The sequence below is a fragment of the Loxodonta africana genome, chromosome 1 (genome assembly GCF_030014295.1).
Source record: "Loxodonta africana isolate mLoxAfr1 chromosome 1, mLoxAfr1.hap2, whole genome shotgun sequence".
NCBI lineage: Eukaryota > Metazoa > Chordata > Mammalia > Proboscidea > Elephantidae > Loxodonta > Loxodonta africana.
In genome coordinates this window covers 1,167,621-1,185,153 of record NC_087342.1, presented here as the reverse complement: position 1 = coordinate 1,185,153, position 17,533 = coordinate 1,167,621, and positions in this window count along the sequence as shown.

The following is a 17,533-nucleotide window of genomic DNA, read 5'->3' as shown; positions in this document are numbered from 1 at the left end:
AGTTTTGTATTTATCTTAAATTTTGATTATCACTTCCAAAAGACAGTGATGTAGTGTAGTGACCTTGAGTATTCAGGTGCAAGCCTTAAGCTCAGATGGTCAGTGGTAGTCCAGTGGTAGAATTGTTGCCTTCCACGTGGGAGACCCGGGTTGAATTCTGGCCAATGTATCTCATGTGCAGCTGCCTCCTGTCTGTCAGTGGAGGCTTGCATGTCCCTATGGGGCTGAATCTGTTTCAGCAGAACTTCCAGACTAAGACAAACTGGGAAGAAAGTCCTGGCTATCTACCTCTGAAAGTCAGCCAATAACAACCTTATGGATAACAATGGTCTGATCCCAATGGTCTCCATGAGTTGGGGCCAACTTGATAAAAATCTAATAACAATTTAAAATCTCCCAAATAAACTGCTTTCACTGAAAGGCTTGGATTGGGATTAGCTCCTGGGGGAACCCAATCTAAAACAGATCTTTAGCTGGCTTTGATGAGAGACTGATGTGAGTACTTACTCAAATTATTCAAGTTAAGATTGAAGGTGAAGGCAGATTTATATTTATTATAAATTTTGATTATTAGTTCCAAAAGGCAGTGATGCTGTAGCCTTGAGCACTGGGGTGGAATGCTGGAGCTCAGGTGCTCACAAAACATAGTCCCTATCTTTTTTTTTGGTATTTTTTGTGTGTTGTTCTGCAGTACTTCTAGTAAGACTCTGTAGGGCCCAGGCTTCTACTTTGTGAGTCTCCTGAAGTGAATCCTAGGAGCTCCCATACCTGCCAGGGACTATCAATCCGAGGGGTGAGTTTGAGGCAAATACTGCAAGTTGGCCCACTCTACCCCAGGGTTTCTAACATGGCACCATTTACATCTGGGGCTAGATAATCCTTTGTTGTAGGGGATTGCCCTGCGCGCTATAAGATGTTCAGCAGCATTTCTGGCTCCTACCCATTAGATGCTAGTATCTTCCCCACCCCAATTGTCACAATCAAAAATGTCTCCAGATTTTGCCAAATGTCCCTGAAGGGCAAAATTGTCTCTGGTTGAGAGTCACTCTTCTACACGACTCCAACTGGTTTTTAGCCTACCTTCTGGTACTACAGAGGCAGGAAAGCTAAAGACTGAATCTCCCAGAATCACTTGCAGTTATGGTTCTGCATGCGACAGCTTCTGAAGACACACCTGGGTGAGGCTTGGAACATGGAAGAGAACATCATGAGGCAGCGATCATGTGACTTTTCTGACAAGCACTGTCATGGAGGTGTTTTCTTTCTAGAACGATCGTGATGAAAATGTATCTAGCCTCTGGCTTTACAGGTATTGAGCGCAGTAGCAACAGTATGGTTGTTTTTTTTTTTTAATTTTATTGTTTTAGGTGAAAGTTTATAGTGCAAATTAGTTTTTCATTAAAAAATTTGTACACAAATTGCTCTGTGACATTGGTTGCAGTCCCTGCAATGTGTTAGTACTCTCCTCCTTTCCCTTTCCTTCCTGGGTTCTCCGTGTCCATTCCTCCAGTTTTCCTATCCCTTCCTGCGTTTTCATCTTTGCTTTTGGATAGGTTTTGCCGGTTTGGTCTTGTATACTTGATTAATCTAAGAAGCGCATCCCTCATGCATGTTATTGTTTGTTTTATAGGCCTGTCTAATCTTTGGCTGAAAAGTGGACTATGGGACTGGCTTCAGTCCTGAGTTAGCAGGGTGTCCAATGGCCATAGCCTGGGGGGTTCCTTTAGTCTCTATCAGACCAGTAAGTCTGGTCTTTTTTTGTGAATTTGAATTTTGTTCTACATTTTTCTCCTCCTCTGTCATGGACCCTCTGTTGTAATTCCTGTTAGAGTGGTTGGTGGCGGTAGCCAGGCACCATCTAGTTCTTCTGAACTCAGGCTGGTAAAAGCTGTGGCTCATGTGGTCCTTTAGTCCTTTGGACTAGTATTTTCTTGCGTCTTTGGTCTTCTTCATTCTCCTTTGCTCCGAACATGATGGGACCTATAGATACATCTTAGATGGCCACTCAAAAGCTTTTAAGACCCCAAATGCTGCTCACCAAAGTAGGATGTAGAACATTTTCTTTATGAACTATGTTATGCCAATTGACCTAGATGTCCCCTGAGACCATGGTCCCCAGCCCTCAGCCCCAGTAACTTGGTCCCTCAAGGTGTAGGATATATCTAGGAAGCTTCTATAACTGCCTTGGTCAAGTTGTGGTGACTTCCCTTATATTGTGTGTTGTCTTTCCTTTCACCAAAGTCAGTACTCGTCTACCTTCTAGTTAGTGATTTCCTCTCCCCACTGGTCCCTTCCCTTGTAACCATCAAAGCTTGTTTTTTTATGTGTACAATTTTTTCTTGGGTTTTTAGAATAGTGGTCTTGTACAGTATTTGTCCTTTTGTGATTGACTTATTTCACTCAGCCCTCCAGATTCATCCATGTAGTAAGATATCTCTCGGATTCATCATTGTTCTTTATCATTGTGTAGTGTTCCGTTCTGTGCATGTACCATAATTTGTTTATCCAATCATCCATTGATGGGCACTGTCATGGATTGAATTATGTCCCCCCAAAAACGTGTGTATCAACTTGGTTAGGCCATGTGTTGTCCTCCATTTTGTGATTTTCCTATGTGTTATAAATGATAACCTCTGCCTGTGGTAAAAGAGGATTAGGGTGGGAGGTAACACCCTGTTCAGGCCACATTCCTGATCCAATGTAAAAGGGTTTTCCCTGGGGTGTGGTCTGCACCACCTTTTATCTCTCAAGAGATAAAAGGAAAGGGAAGCAAGCAGAGAGTAGGGGACCTCATACCACCAAGAAAGAAGCACCAGGAGCAGAGCTCGTCCTTTAGACTTGGGGTCCCTGCATGAAGAAGCTCCTCGTCTGGGACGGACAAAGAGAGAAAGCCTTACCCTGGAGCTGATGCCCTGAACATGGGTTTGTAACCTACTAGACTGTGATTCTCTTTGTTAAAGCCATCCACTTGTGGTATTTCTCTTACGGCAGCACTAGATTACTAAGACAGGCACTTAGGTCTTTTCCATTTTTTGCTATTGTGAATAATGCTTCCATGAACATGGGCGTGCATATGACTATTTGTGTGACAGCTTTTATTTCTCTAGGGTATATTCCTGGGAATGGGATTGCTGGGTTGTATGGTTTTGTTTTTTTTTTTCTATTTCTAGCCATATAATTTTCCATAGTAGTGGTTGTACCATTTTACATTCCAACTAGTAGTGCGTAAGAGTCCCAAGCTCCCCACAACCTCTCCAACACTTGTTATTTTCTGTTGTTTTGATTAGTGCCAGTAACATCAGAGTGAAATGGCATTTCATTGCAGTTTTGATGTGCATTTCCCTAAAGCCTAGTAAATGGCGTGATTTTTGCTAAAACAACCCTCCTGTATAGTTGGACATTTCTCTTGGCTTCATTGCTTCTGACTGTGCAGCACCTAGGTTTGTTTCTCTGGTACTTCACAAAATTCTGAAATGAATCTTTTTCAGATTAAACTAGCTGGAGTTGATTCTGTTATCTGAAATACAGTCATTTTTACCAGGACCATGTATGGAGCACATCAGAACCTAAGTTATGGCTTTGGCTTCATGAAAAAAATAGGAAGGAAAATACTTAGGGTTCAGATTTTGCAGGCTAGAAAGTTAGTGAACCTACTTACGTGATGACAGGACATCTCGTCAAATGATCACCTGTTGTTCTGTGGATGGCAGAACTCATGACGACTAAGCCTATAACATTAGCCAAAGTGTTAGTGTGTGGGGGCTGCTTATTGTTGCTTTCAGAAAAGTCCTACAAGATACAGATCAACCCCAACTAGAAGGGGAAGGCAATTGCATTTGATTAAGACAAATCATAATCCTGTGATCTGCAATCTAAGTAGACAGAGTTTTAGTAATTTTGAATCTTGCTGTGTTAGACAGTTCAATTGATCCCTTACTATAAAACTGGAGTTTTAGAAGGAGATAAGACTGTGACCCCAAGTTTTTTCTTCTCTGGGCAATTCGGGGACACCTGGTTCTTTATGAACCACTCAACACACATGTATTAAGGACCTACCAGTTACCAGTTACTATGGAGCTGACTCTAACTCAGGGTGGCCCCGTGTGTATCAGAGTAGAACTGTGCTCCACAAGGTATCAGTGGCTAATTTTCTGGAAGCTGATCACTAGATCTTTGTTTTGAGGTGCCTCTGTGTGGACTTAAACCTCTAACCTTTCAGTTAGCAGCTGAGCATGTTAACTGTTTGCAGCACCCAGGGACTCCAGTCTCAAGATAGGTATCATTCAAATGAGAACTGGAAGATGGAGAGAGCTTAGTGGCCAGTAAGTGAATCTATTCTGGCTTAAAAATCCATGAGTATACATGTTCACTGAAGGCACTGACAAAAAAAAACAAGGCTTCAGGAATGGATGGAATACCAACTGAGATGTTTCAACAAACACTTGCAGCACTGGAGCTGCTCTCTCATCTATGCCAAGAAATTTGGAGGGCAGCTACCTGGACAACCTACAGAAAGAGATCCATATTTTTACCTACTCCACACAAAGGTGATCCAACAGAATGTGGAAATTATTGAATACCATTTATCACACACAAGTAAAATTTTGCTGAAGATCACTCAAAAGCTGTTGCAGCAGTACATTAACAGGGAACTGCTAGAAATTCAAACCAGATTTATAAGAGGCTATATTGTTGTTGATAGGTGCTGTCAAGTCAGTTCCCACTCATAGCGACCCTATGTACAACAGAACAAAACATCACCTGATCCTGCACCAGCCTCACAATTTTTGTTATGCTTAAGCCCATTGTTGCAGCCACTGTGTTAGTCCATCTCATTGAGGATCTATTTTTTCGCTGACCCTCTACTTTACAAAGCATGATGTACTCTCACCATCCTTGCTTCTAAGGAGCATTCTGGCTGTACTTCTTCCAATACAGATTTGTTCCTTCTTTTGGAAGTCCATGGTACAGCCAATATCTTCACCAACACCACAATTCAAAGGCATCAATTCTTCTGTCTTCCGTATTCAACCTGCAGCTTTCAAATGAATATTAGGCTATTGAAAATACCATGGCTTGGGTCGGTGCACCTTACTCTTCAAGGTGACATCTTTGCTTTTTGGCACTTTAAAGAGGTCATTTTGCAGATGATTTGTCCAATGCAATGTGTCTTTTGATTTCTTGACTGCTGCTTCCACAGGTGTTGATTTTGGATCCACATAAAATGAAATCCTTGACAATGTCAATCTTTTCTCCATTTATCATGATGCTGTTTATTGGTCCAGTTGTGAAGATTTTTGTTTTGTTTATGTTGAGGTATAATCCTTACCAAAGGCTGTGGTCTTTGACCTTCATTAGTAAGTACTTCAAGTCCTCTTCACTTTCAGCAAGCAAGGTTGTGTCATCTGCATAACACAGGCTGTTAATGAGTCTTCCTCCAATCCTGATGCCCCGTTCTTCTTCATATAGTCCAGCTTCTTGGATTGCTCAGCATACAGATGGAATAAGTGTGGTGAAAAATACAACCCTTACCCACACACTTTTCTTGACTTTAAACTACGCAGTATTCCCTTGTTCTGTTTGAACGACTGCCTCTTGATCTATGTACAGGTTCCTCATGAGCACAATTAAGTGTTGTAGAATTTTCATTCTTTCCAATGTTCTCCACGATTTGTTATGATCCACATAGTAGAAGGCCTTTGCATAGTCAATAAAGCACAGGTAAACATTTTTCTGGTATTCTCTGCTTTCAGACAGGATCCATCTGACATCAGCAATGATATCCCTGGTTCCATGTCCTTTCCTGAATCCAGCTTGAATTCCTGGCAGTTCCCTGTGGATATACTGCTGCAGTTACTTTTGAATGGCCTCCAACAAAATTTTACTTGCACGTGATATTAATGAGATTGTATGATGATTTCCACATTTGGTTGGATCACCTTTCATGGGAATAGGCATACATATGGATCTCTTCCGTATGGATCTATCTCTTGGCCAGGTAGCTGTCCTCCAAACTTCTTGTCGTAGACAAGTGAGCACCTCCAGCACTGCATCTGTTTGTTGACACATCTCAATTGGTTTTCCATCAATTCCTGGAGCCTTGTTTTTCATCAATGCCTTTTGCCAGTGCAGCTTAGACTTCTTGATCATATGCTACCTCTTGAAATGGCTGACTGTTGACCATTTCTTTTCAGTACAATGACTCTGTGTATTCCTTCCATCTCCTTTGGATGCTTGCTGCATGGTTTAATATTTTCCCTGTAGAGTCCTTCACTATTGCAGCTAGAAGCTTGGATTTTTTTCTTCAGTTCTTTCAGCTTGAGAAATGCTGAACATGTTCTTCTCTTTTGGTTTTTCACCTCCAGGTCTTTGCACATGTCATTATAAAACTTTACTTTGTCTTTTCAAGCTGCCCTTTGAAATCTTCTGTTCAGCAATTTGACTTCATCATTTCTTCCTTTTGCTTTAGCTGCTCAATGTTCAAGAGCAAGTTTCAGGGTCTCTTCTGACATCCATTTTGGTTTTCTCTTTCTTTCCTGTCTTTTTAATGACTTCTTGCTTTCTCCATATATAATGTCCTTGATGTCATTCCACAACTCGTCTGGTCTGGTCATTAGTGTTCAATGTGTCAAATCTATTCTTGAGATGGTCTCTAAATTCAGGTGGGGTATGCTTAAGGTCGTACTTTGGCTCCTGTGGATTTGTTCTAATTTTCTTCAGCTTCAACTCGAGCTTGCATATGAGCAATTGATGGTCTGTTTTGCAGTCGGCCCCTGGCCTTGTTCTCACTGATGGTATTGAGCTTTTCCATAGTGTCTTTCCACAGAAAGTCACTATGGAAATTTGATTCTGTGTATTCCATCTGGTGAGGTCCACTGTTATATTTGCTGTTTATGTTGTTGAAAAAAGGTGTTTGCAATGAAGAAGCCATTGGTCTTGCAAAATTCTATCCTGTGATCTCCAGCATCACTTCTATCACCAAGGTCATATTTTCCAACTACCAATCCTTCTTCTTTGTTTCCAATTTTTGCATTCTAATCACCAGTAATTATCAGTGCATCCTGATTGCATGTGAGATCAATTTCAGACTGCAGGAGTTGGTAAAAATCTTCAATTTCTTCATCTTTGACACTAGTGGTTGGTATGTAAATTTGAATAATTTTCTTCTTAACTTTCCTTCCTCATAGGCTTATGGATATTATCCTATTATTGACACCATTGCACTTCAAGATAGATCTTGAAATGTTGTTTTTGAAGATGAATGCAATGCCATTCCTCTTCAAGTTGTCATTCCCGGGCTAGTAGACCATATGAAACCATTAGGTGTCATTGAGTCACCATGGGCGACCTGTTGGTATTTGAATATTGGTGGCATAGCTTCCAGCATCACAGCAACACACAAACCCCCACAGTGCAACAAACTGACAGACATTTAGGTGATAAGAGGATGTTGAACAAGGGATATTACTGCCAATGTCAGATGGATCTTGGCTGAAAGCAGAGAATACCAGAAAGATGTTTACCTGTGTTTTAGTGACTACGCAAAGGCAGCCAACTTTGTGGATCATAACAAATTGTGAATAATATTTTGAAGAATGAGAATTATGGAACACTTAATTGTGCTTATGAGGAACCTGTACATAGGTCAAGAGGTAATCATTTGAACAGAACAAGGGGATACTGTGTGGTTTAAAGGCAGGAAAGGTGTGCATTAGGGTTATATCCTTTCACCATACTTACTGAATTTGTATGCTAAAGAAATAATTGGGGAAGCTGAACTCTATGAAGAAGAATTCGGCATAAGAATTAGAGGAACCCTCATTAACAACCTGTGATATGCAGATGACACAACCTTGCTTAGTGAAAGTAAAGAGGATTTGAAGCACTTATTTATGAAGATCAAAGAGTAAAGCATTTGGCATGAATTGCACCTCAACATAAAGAAAACAAAAATCGTCACAACTGGACCAATAAACAACATCGTGATAAATGGAAAATATATTGAAGTTGTCAAGGATTTCATTTTAGTTGTATTCACAATCAACACCTATGGAAGCAGCAGTCAAGAAATCAAAAGACACATTGCATCAGGCAAATCTGCTGCAAATAGTCTCTTCAAAGTGTTAAAAAGCAAAGATGTCTCTTTGGGAACTAAGGTGCACCTGACCCAAGCCATGGTGTTTTCAGTTGCCTCATATGCATGTAAAAGGTGGACAATGAATAAGGAAGACTGAAGAAGAATTGATGCCTTTGAATTGTGGTGTTGGCAAAGAATATTGAATATACTGTGGACTGCCAGAAGAACAAAGAATTCTATCCTGGGAGAAGTACAACCAGAATGCTCCTTAGGAGGCAGAGCCAAGATGGCAGAATAGACGAATGCTTCTTGCAAGAGACCTGAAAAAACAAGTGAAATGAGTATATTTATGACAAGCTAGGAGCCCTGAACATCAAAGGCAAGCTTAGAAAACAAACAGAGGGGCAGGGGGAGGAAGAGATGGTTCAGAAGCGGATAGGAGTTACTGGACCTGAATCGCAGGGAGCCCTCAGGCACCATTACCGGAGTGGCAGCAGTGGGCTGCTACTAACGTTTGGCAGCAGTTTACTCAGGGAGAAGCAGCCAGCCACGCAGCCTACTCACACCTCCGGAACCAGAAAAGAACGGAGCTCTCGGCAAAAGCTAAGTACGTGCGTATATTCTACCCACCCCCCCCCCCCCGCCGCCACCCCCAAGACAGCTTCAGCAGCTGAATTCCTTGGGCCTGAAATAGGCACTATTGAGCACCTAGAGCCATCCTCCCAGCCTTGGAGATGGAAAAAATTTGCAACTGGGGGAAAAGATAATTTTCCAGCTCCACTAATCAGGGGAGCTCAGGACAGAAGCAGCTCCTGTCCAGGCATAAATGATCCATGGACTTTGAGCACCTTTTCCCTCTGCATGGACCTGTGTGGGCCTATTTCAGGAGAATAGGCCCTTGTTGACAGATTCTAACTGTTTCAGCTGTGCATTGGGGAGGTGGGTGTTTGATGTTTGACATTGCTTTGCCTATTAAATAGGGTCCTCACCTACCCACATCAGAGGACTAAGGACTGGTAGCTCCACTTAGGTCACCCAGCCATCCACTACAGGGGTCCAAGGATAAATGGTACCTCCCAGTCCTTAAAACCCAAAACATTGGGTGCCCATGGTCCATCTGCAGAACCCACCCACCCGCACACTGTAGGGAACAGGGACATGCTTTGCTCAGAGACACTCGGGGGGCAGTTCTCAGCCCCCTGCCTTGTTCAGAGTGTGACCCCCTGCTGCAGTCAGATACTGGTATGTACAACAATCACCCCAGCCCCTCTAAGACTGTAGGACAGAGCCTGTACCACACACTTGATGATCAGCTACCTGGACACCTGAGCTGAATTCATATAAGAAAAGTGAATGGACACCTAGACTGATATACCTGATAACAGCTCTAGCCATCTGGAGACAGGATGTCAGAACTCCAAAGGCAAAAATAATCAAGCTAGCTCCCTCAAGCAACCCATCTGGCCATATCAAAACAAAACAAAGCAAGAAGCTACAACACAGTAAGCAAGCATAAACTAATATAATAACTTATAGATGGCTCAGAGACAACAGTCAATATCAAGTCACATAAAGAAACAGACCATGATCACCTCAAAAGCTCTCAAAACAAAGAATCCAGGGATCTTCTAGATGAAAGTGCGTTTGTGGAATTACCAGAGGCAGAATACAAAAGATTAATATACAGAACCCTTCAAGACATCAGGAAGGAAATGAGGCAATATGCAGAACAAGCCAAGAAACACAGATAAAGCAATTGAAGAAATTAAAAAGATTATTCAGGAACATAATGAATAATAATAATAATAAGCTGAAAAAATCCATAGACAGACAGCAATCAGAAATTCAGAAGATAAACAATAAAATTACAGAAGTAGACAACTCAATAGAAAGTCAGAGGAGCAGATTTCAGCAAGTAGAAGCCAGAATTTCTGAACTTGAAGATAAATCACTTGGCACTAATATATTTGAAGAAAATTTAGATAAAATAGTTTTTTAAAAATGAAGAAACCTTAAGAATCATGTGGGACTCTATCAAGAGAAATAACCTACCAGTGATTGGACTACCAGAACAGGGAGGGATAACAGAAAATACAGAGAGAATTGTTGAAGATTTATTGGCAGAAAACTTCCCTGATATCGTGAAAGATGAGAAGATATCTATCCAAGATGCTCATCAAACTCTACATGAGGTAGACGTTAAAAGAAAGTCACCAGGACATATTATAATCAAACTTGCCAAAACCAAAGATAAAGAGAGAATTTTAAAAGCAGCTAAGGATAAATGAAAAGTCACTATGAGTCGGAATCGACTAGACAGCACTGGGTGTTTGGGTCACCTACAAAGTAGAGCCAATAAGAATAAGCTCAGACTACTCGGCAGAAACCATGGAGCCAAGAATGCAACAGGATGACATATATAAAGACTCGAAGGAAAAAAATTGCCAGCCAAAAATTATATATCCAGCAAAACTGCCTCTCAAATATGACGCCAAAATTAGAACATTTCCAGACAAACAGAAGTGTAGGGAATTTGCAAAAACCAAACCAAAATTACAAGAAATACTAAAGGGAGTCCTCTGGTTAGAAAGTCAGTAACGTCAGATAACAACCCAAAACTAGAACACAGGACAAAGCAACCAGATATCAACCCAGGTAGGGGAATCACAAAAATAAATCAAATTTAAATGCTCAAAACAGGGACACAGAGACGTCATTATGTAAAAGAAGACAATATTAAATAAAAAAAAAAAAGGACTAAAAAATGTAGATCTTTCATATGAAGTCAAGGCAATATAAAGAAATAAAAGATTGATTGAAACTTAGAAAAATAGGGGTAAATATCAAGGTAACCATAAAGGAAACTAACAATCCTACACATCAAAATAAAAAACAAGAAAAACATAAAGACTCACCAAAAACAAAATCAACAGCAATGAAACAGAAGAAAAGAAAATATATAAAGAAAAATGACTCAGCACAGAAAATTTACTGGAACAAAGAAAACTATCAACAACACAGACATCAAAATGACAGCACAAAGCTCATAACTACCAATACTTACAATGAATATAAGTGGTCTAAATGCACCAATGAAGAGACAGAGAGTAGCAGAATGGATTAAAAAAACATGATCCATCTATATGCTGCCTACAAGAGACACACCTTAGACTTAAAGACACAAACTAAAACTCAAAGGATGGAAAAAAAACTGTATCAAGCAAACAACATTAAAAAAAACCAGGAGTGGCAAGATTGATTTCTGACAAAATAGTCTATAAAGTAAGGTCCACCACTAAGGATAAGGAAGGACACTATATACTGATTAAAGGCTCAATACACCAGGAGGACATAACCATAATAAATATTTACACATGCACTGACAGGGTGCCAAGATACATAAAACAAACTCTAATAACATTGAAAAGAGATAGACAGCTCCACAATAATAGTAGGAGACTTCAACATACCACTGTTGGTGAAGGACAGAACATTCAGAAAGAAGCTCAATAAAGACACAGAAAATATAAATGCCACAATTGAACAACTTGACCTCATCGACATATACAGAACGTTCCACGAAACAGCAACCAAGTATACTTTCTTTTCCAATGCACATGGAACATTCTCCAGAATAGAGTACATATTAGCCTGAAAAGCAAGCCTTAATAGAATCCAAAGCATTGAAATATTACAAAACATCTTTTGTGACCATAAAGCCATAAAAGTAGAAAACAATAACAGAAAAAGCAAGGAAAAAATATCAAACACATGAAGACTGAACAATACCTAGCTAAAAAACTCTAGAGTTATAGAAGAAATTAAAGACAGAATAAAGAAATGTATAAAACTGAATGAGAATGAAAATCCATTCTACCAAAACCTTTGGGACACAGCAAAAGCAGTGCTCAGAGGTCAATTTATAGCAATAAATGCACACAACCAAAAAGAAAAGGCCAAAATGAAAGGATTAACCCTACAACTCGACCAAATAGAGAACAGCAAAAGAAGCCCTCTGGCACCAAAAGATAACAAGTGATAAAAATTAGAGCAGAATTAAATGAAATAGAGAATAGAAAAACAATGGAAAGAGTTAACAAGACCAAAAGCTAGTTCTTTGAAAAGATCAATAAAATCAATAAACCACTGGCCAAACTGACAAAAGAAAAACAGGAGAGGACACAAATAACCTGAATAAGAAATGAGATGTGCAATATCACAACAGTCCCAACTGAAATTAAAAGAATCATAACAGAATATTATGAAAAATTGTACGCTAAAAAATTAGAAAACCTAGAGGAAATGGACAAATTTCTAGAAACACACTACCTGCCTAAGCTAACACAAATAGAGGTAGAATAACTACATACGCCTATAACAAAAGATGAGAATGAAAGGTAATTAAAAAACTTTTCTCCCCCCGCTAAACAAAAATCCCTGGCCCTGACGACTTCACTGGAGAATTGTACCAAACTTTCAGAGAAGAGTCAACACCATTACTACTAAAGGTATTTCAGAGCATAGAAAGGATGGAATACTCACAAGCTTATTCTATGAAGCCAGCATAAACCTGACTCCAAAACTAGGTAAACACACAACAACAACAAAAAAAGAAAAATACAGACCAATATCCATCATGAACTTAGATGCAAAAATCATCAACAAAATTCTGGCCAATAGAATTTAACAACATATTAAAAAGAAATAATTCACCATGACCAAATGGGATTCATACCAGGTATGCAGGGATGGTTCAACATTAGAAAAATAATCAATGTAATCTACCACATAAATAAAGCAAAAGACAAGAACCACATGATCTTACCAGTTGATTCGGAAAAGGCATTTGACAAAGTCCAACACCCATTCCTGATAAAAATTCTCAGCAAAATAGGAATAGAAGGGAAATTCCTCAACATAATAAAGGCATTTATACAAAGCCAAGAGCCAACATCATCTTAAATGGAGTCTGAAAGCACGCCCCTTGAGAATAGGAGCTAAAGGATGCCCTTTATTACCAGTCTTATTTAACACCGTGCTGGAGGTCCTAGCCAGAGCAATTAGGCTGGAAAAAGAAATAAAGAGCATCCAAATTGGTAAGGAGGAAGTAAAAGTATCTTTATTTGCAGATGAGATGATCTTATTAAAAAACCCTGAAGAATCCACAAGAAAACTACTGGAACTAATAGAAGAGCTCAGCAAAGTATCAGCATACAAGATAAACTTAAAAAAATCAGTTGGTTTCCTCTATACCAACAAAGTAAACGTCAAATAAGAAATCACCAAATCAATACCATTTACAATAGCCCCCAAGAAGATAAAATCCTTAGGAATAAATCTAACCAGAGACATAAAAGACCTATACAAAGAAAAGTACAAGACACTACCACAAGAAACCAATAGAGACCTACATAAGTGGAAAAACATACCTTGCTCCTGGATAGGAAGATTCAACATTATGAAAATGTCTATTCTACCCAAAGTGATCTATAGATACAATGCAATCCGGATTCCAAATTCCACTGACATTTTTTAATGAGATGGGGAAACAAATCACCAACTTCATATGGAAAGGGAAGAGGCCTCAGATAAGTAAAGCATTACTGAAGAGGAAGAACACAGTGGGAGACCTCACACTACCTAATTTTAGAGCATATTATAATGCCGCAGTAGTCAAAAGAGCCTGGTACTGGTACAAGAACAGATACATAGATCAAATGGAGCAGAATTGAGAATCCAGACATACATTCATCCACCTATGAGCAGCTGATATTTGACAAAGCCCCAAAGTTCATTAAATGGGGAAAAGACAGTCTCTTTAACAAATGGTGCTGGCATAACTGGATATCCATCTGCAAAAAAATGAAACAAGGGCCACACCTCTCACCATGTACAAAAACTAACTCAAAATGAATCAAAGACCTAAATATAAAATCTAAACTGACAAAGATCATGGAAGAAAAAATGGCGACAAAGCTAGGAGCCCTTATACATGGTATAAAGAGTATATAAAACATTACCTACAATGCACAAACATTAGAAGAGAAACTAGATAACTGGGGGCTCCTAAAAAGCAAACGCTTATGCTCATCCCAAGACTTCATCAAAAGAGTAAAAAGACAACCTACACACTGGGAAAAAAAAAATTTGGCTAAGATGAATCTGATCAGCACCTAATCTCTAAAATCTACAAGATACTGCAAAACCTCAACGAAAAAAAGACAAACCAATTAAAATATGGGCAAAGGATATGAACAGGCACTTCGCCAAAGAAGACATTCAGATGGCTAATAAATACATGAGGAAATGCTCACGATCATTAGCCATTAGAGAAATGCAAATCAAAACTACGATGAGATACCATCTCACCCCAACAAGGCTGACATTAATCCAAAAAACACAAAATAATAAATGCTGGAGAGGTTGTAGAGAGAATGGAACATTTATACACTTGTGGTGGGAATATAAAATGGTACAACCACTTTGGAAATTGATTTGGTGCTTCCTTAAAACGCTGGAAATAAAAAATACCATAGGATCAAGCACCCCAAATTCTTGGAATTTATCCTAGAGAAATAAGAGCCTTCACATGAATAGATAAAGGTACGCCCATGTTCATTGCAGCACTGTTTACAAGAGTAAAAAGATGGAAACAACCAAGATGCCCATCAATGGATGAATGGATTAACAAGTTATGGTATATTCACACAATGGAATACTGCATAACAATAAGAACAATGATGAATCCGTGAAACATCTCATAACATGGAGGAATCTGGAAAGCATTATGCTGAGTGAAATTAGTCAGTTTCAAAAGGACAAATACTGTAATGAGACCACCATTATAAGAGCTCAAGAAAAGGTTTAAACACAGAAAAAAAATTCTTTGATGGTTACGAGTGTAGGGAGGGAGGGAGAGGCATATTCACTAATTAGATGATAGACAAGAATTATTTTAGGTGAAGGGAAGGACAACACACAATACAGAGGGAAGTCAGCACAATTGGACTAATCCAAAAGCTTTTTCCTGAATACAACCAAATGCTTTGAGGCACAGAGTAGCAGGGGTGGGGGTGTGAGGACCGTGGTTTCAGAGGATATCTAGGTCAACTGGCATAACAAAGTGTTTTAAGAAAACGTTCTGCATCCCACTTTGGTGAGTGGAGTCTGGGGTCTTAAAAGCTAGCAAGTTGGCATCTAAGATGCACCAATTGGTCTCAAACCACCTGGAGCAAAGGAGAATGAAGAACATCAAAGACACAAGGAAAATATGATCCCAGGAGACAGAAAGAGCCACATAAACCAGAGACTCTATCAGCCTGAGACCAGAAGAACTAGATGGTGCCTGGCTGCCACCAATGACTGCCCTGACAGGGAACACATCAGAGAATCCCTGCCAGAGCAGGAGAAAAGTGGGATGCAGACCTCAAATTCTAGTAAAAAGACAAGACTTAATGGTCTGACTGAAACTGGAGGGACTCCAGCAGTCATGGCCCTGGGACTCTCTGTTAGCCCAAAACTAAATTCCCAAAGTCAGCTCTTCAGACAAAGATTGTTGTTGTTAGGTGCCGTTGATCGGTTCCGACTCATAGTGACCCTATGCACAACAGAACGAAACACTACCCGGTCCTGAGCCATCCTTATAATCATTGTTATGCTTGAACTCATTGTCGCAGCCACTGTGTCAATCCACTTCCGTTGACCGTCTTCCCCTTTTCCACTGACCCTGTACTCTGCCAAGTACAATGTCCTTCTCCAGGGACTGATCCCTCCTGACAACACATCCAAAGTATGTAAGACGCAGTCTCGCCATCCTTGCTTCTAAGGAGCATTCTGGTTGTACTTCTAAGACAGATTTATTCATTCTTTTGGCAGTCCATGGTATATTCAATATTCTTCGCCAACACAATTGAAAGGCGTCAATTCTTCTTCGGTCTTCCTTATTCATTGTCCAGCTTTCACATGCTTATGATGCGATTGAAAATACCATGGCTTGGGGCAGGTGCACCTTAGTCTTCAAGGTGATGTCTTTGCTCTTCAACACTTTAAAGAGGTCCTTTGCAGCAGATTTGCCCAATGCAATATATCTTTTGATTTGTTGACTGTTGCTTCCATGGCTGTTGATTGTGGATCCAAGTAAAATGAAATCCTTGACAACTTCAATCTTTTCTCCATTTATCATGATGTTGCTTATTGGTCCAGTTGTGAGGATTTTTGTTTTCTTTATGTTGAGGTGCAACCCATAATGAAGGCTGTGGCTTTTGATCTTCATTAGTAAGTTCTTCAAGTCCTCTTCACTTTCAGCAAGGAAGGTTGTGCCATCTGCATAATGCAGGTTGTTAATGAGTCTTCCTCCATTCCTGATATCCCATTCTTCTTCATATAGTCCAGCTTCTCAGTTTATTTTCTCAGCATACAGATTGTACAGGTATGGTGAAAGAATACAACCCTGACGCACGCCTTTCCTGACTTTAAACCAATTAGTATCCTCTTGTTCTGTCCGAACAACTGCCTCTTGATCTATGTAAAGGTTCCTCATGAGCACAATTAAGTGTTCTGGAATTCCCATTCTTCCCAATGTTATCCATAATTTGTTATGATCCACACAGTTGAATGCCTTTGCATAGTCAATAAAACACAGGTAAACATCCTTTCTGGTATTCTCTGCTTTCAGCCAGGATCCATCTGACATCAGCAATGATATCTTGGTTAGATTAGGCTGGCCTATAAGTTATAAAATGATACTGGTGAGGAGTGTGCTTCTTAGCTCAAGTAGACACAGACTATGTGGGGAGCTCTTGTCTGAAGATGAGATGAGAAGGCAGGGGGGACAGGAGCAAGTTGAATGGACACGAGAAATACAGAGTGGAGAGACGCAGTGTGCTGTCACATTGTAGGTAGAGCAATTAGGGTCAGATAACAATGTGTTTATAACTTTATGTATGAGAGACTGACTTAAATTGTAAACTTTCACTTAAAGCACAATTAAAAAAAAAAGAATGTTCTGGAAGATGCCAGTAGGTGTCTACTAAGTTGAATAGCAATTATCACAAGTAAAGAGGAATTTGCTTCCTTAGAGATCCCTATTTCTAAGGTTTGCTGAGACTTTTAAAATTCATTTTAAAATTAAGCATGACAAATTGCTTCTCTCTAAACTTTTCATGTGAGAATATTTTTATCTCTCTTGATCATTAAGTGAATTAATGACAAATCCTTGATTTTGCTGGTGGCATTTCTCTTTTATTTTTGTTAGATTATTCATCTTATTCATTAAATGAATGAGATAAGAAGCTAAAAAAAAAAAAGAAAGAAAGAAATCAGATGACGCCTTGCATTGGGCAAATCTGCTGCAAGAGATCTCTTTAAAGTATTAAAAAGCAACGATGTAACTTTAAGGACTAAAGCATGCCTGACCCAAGGCATGGTGGTTTCAATCATGGTTTCCTGGTGGTTCCA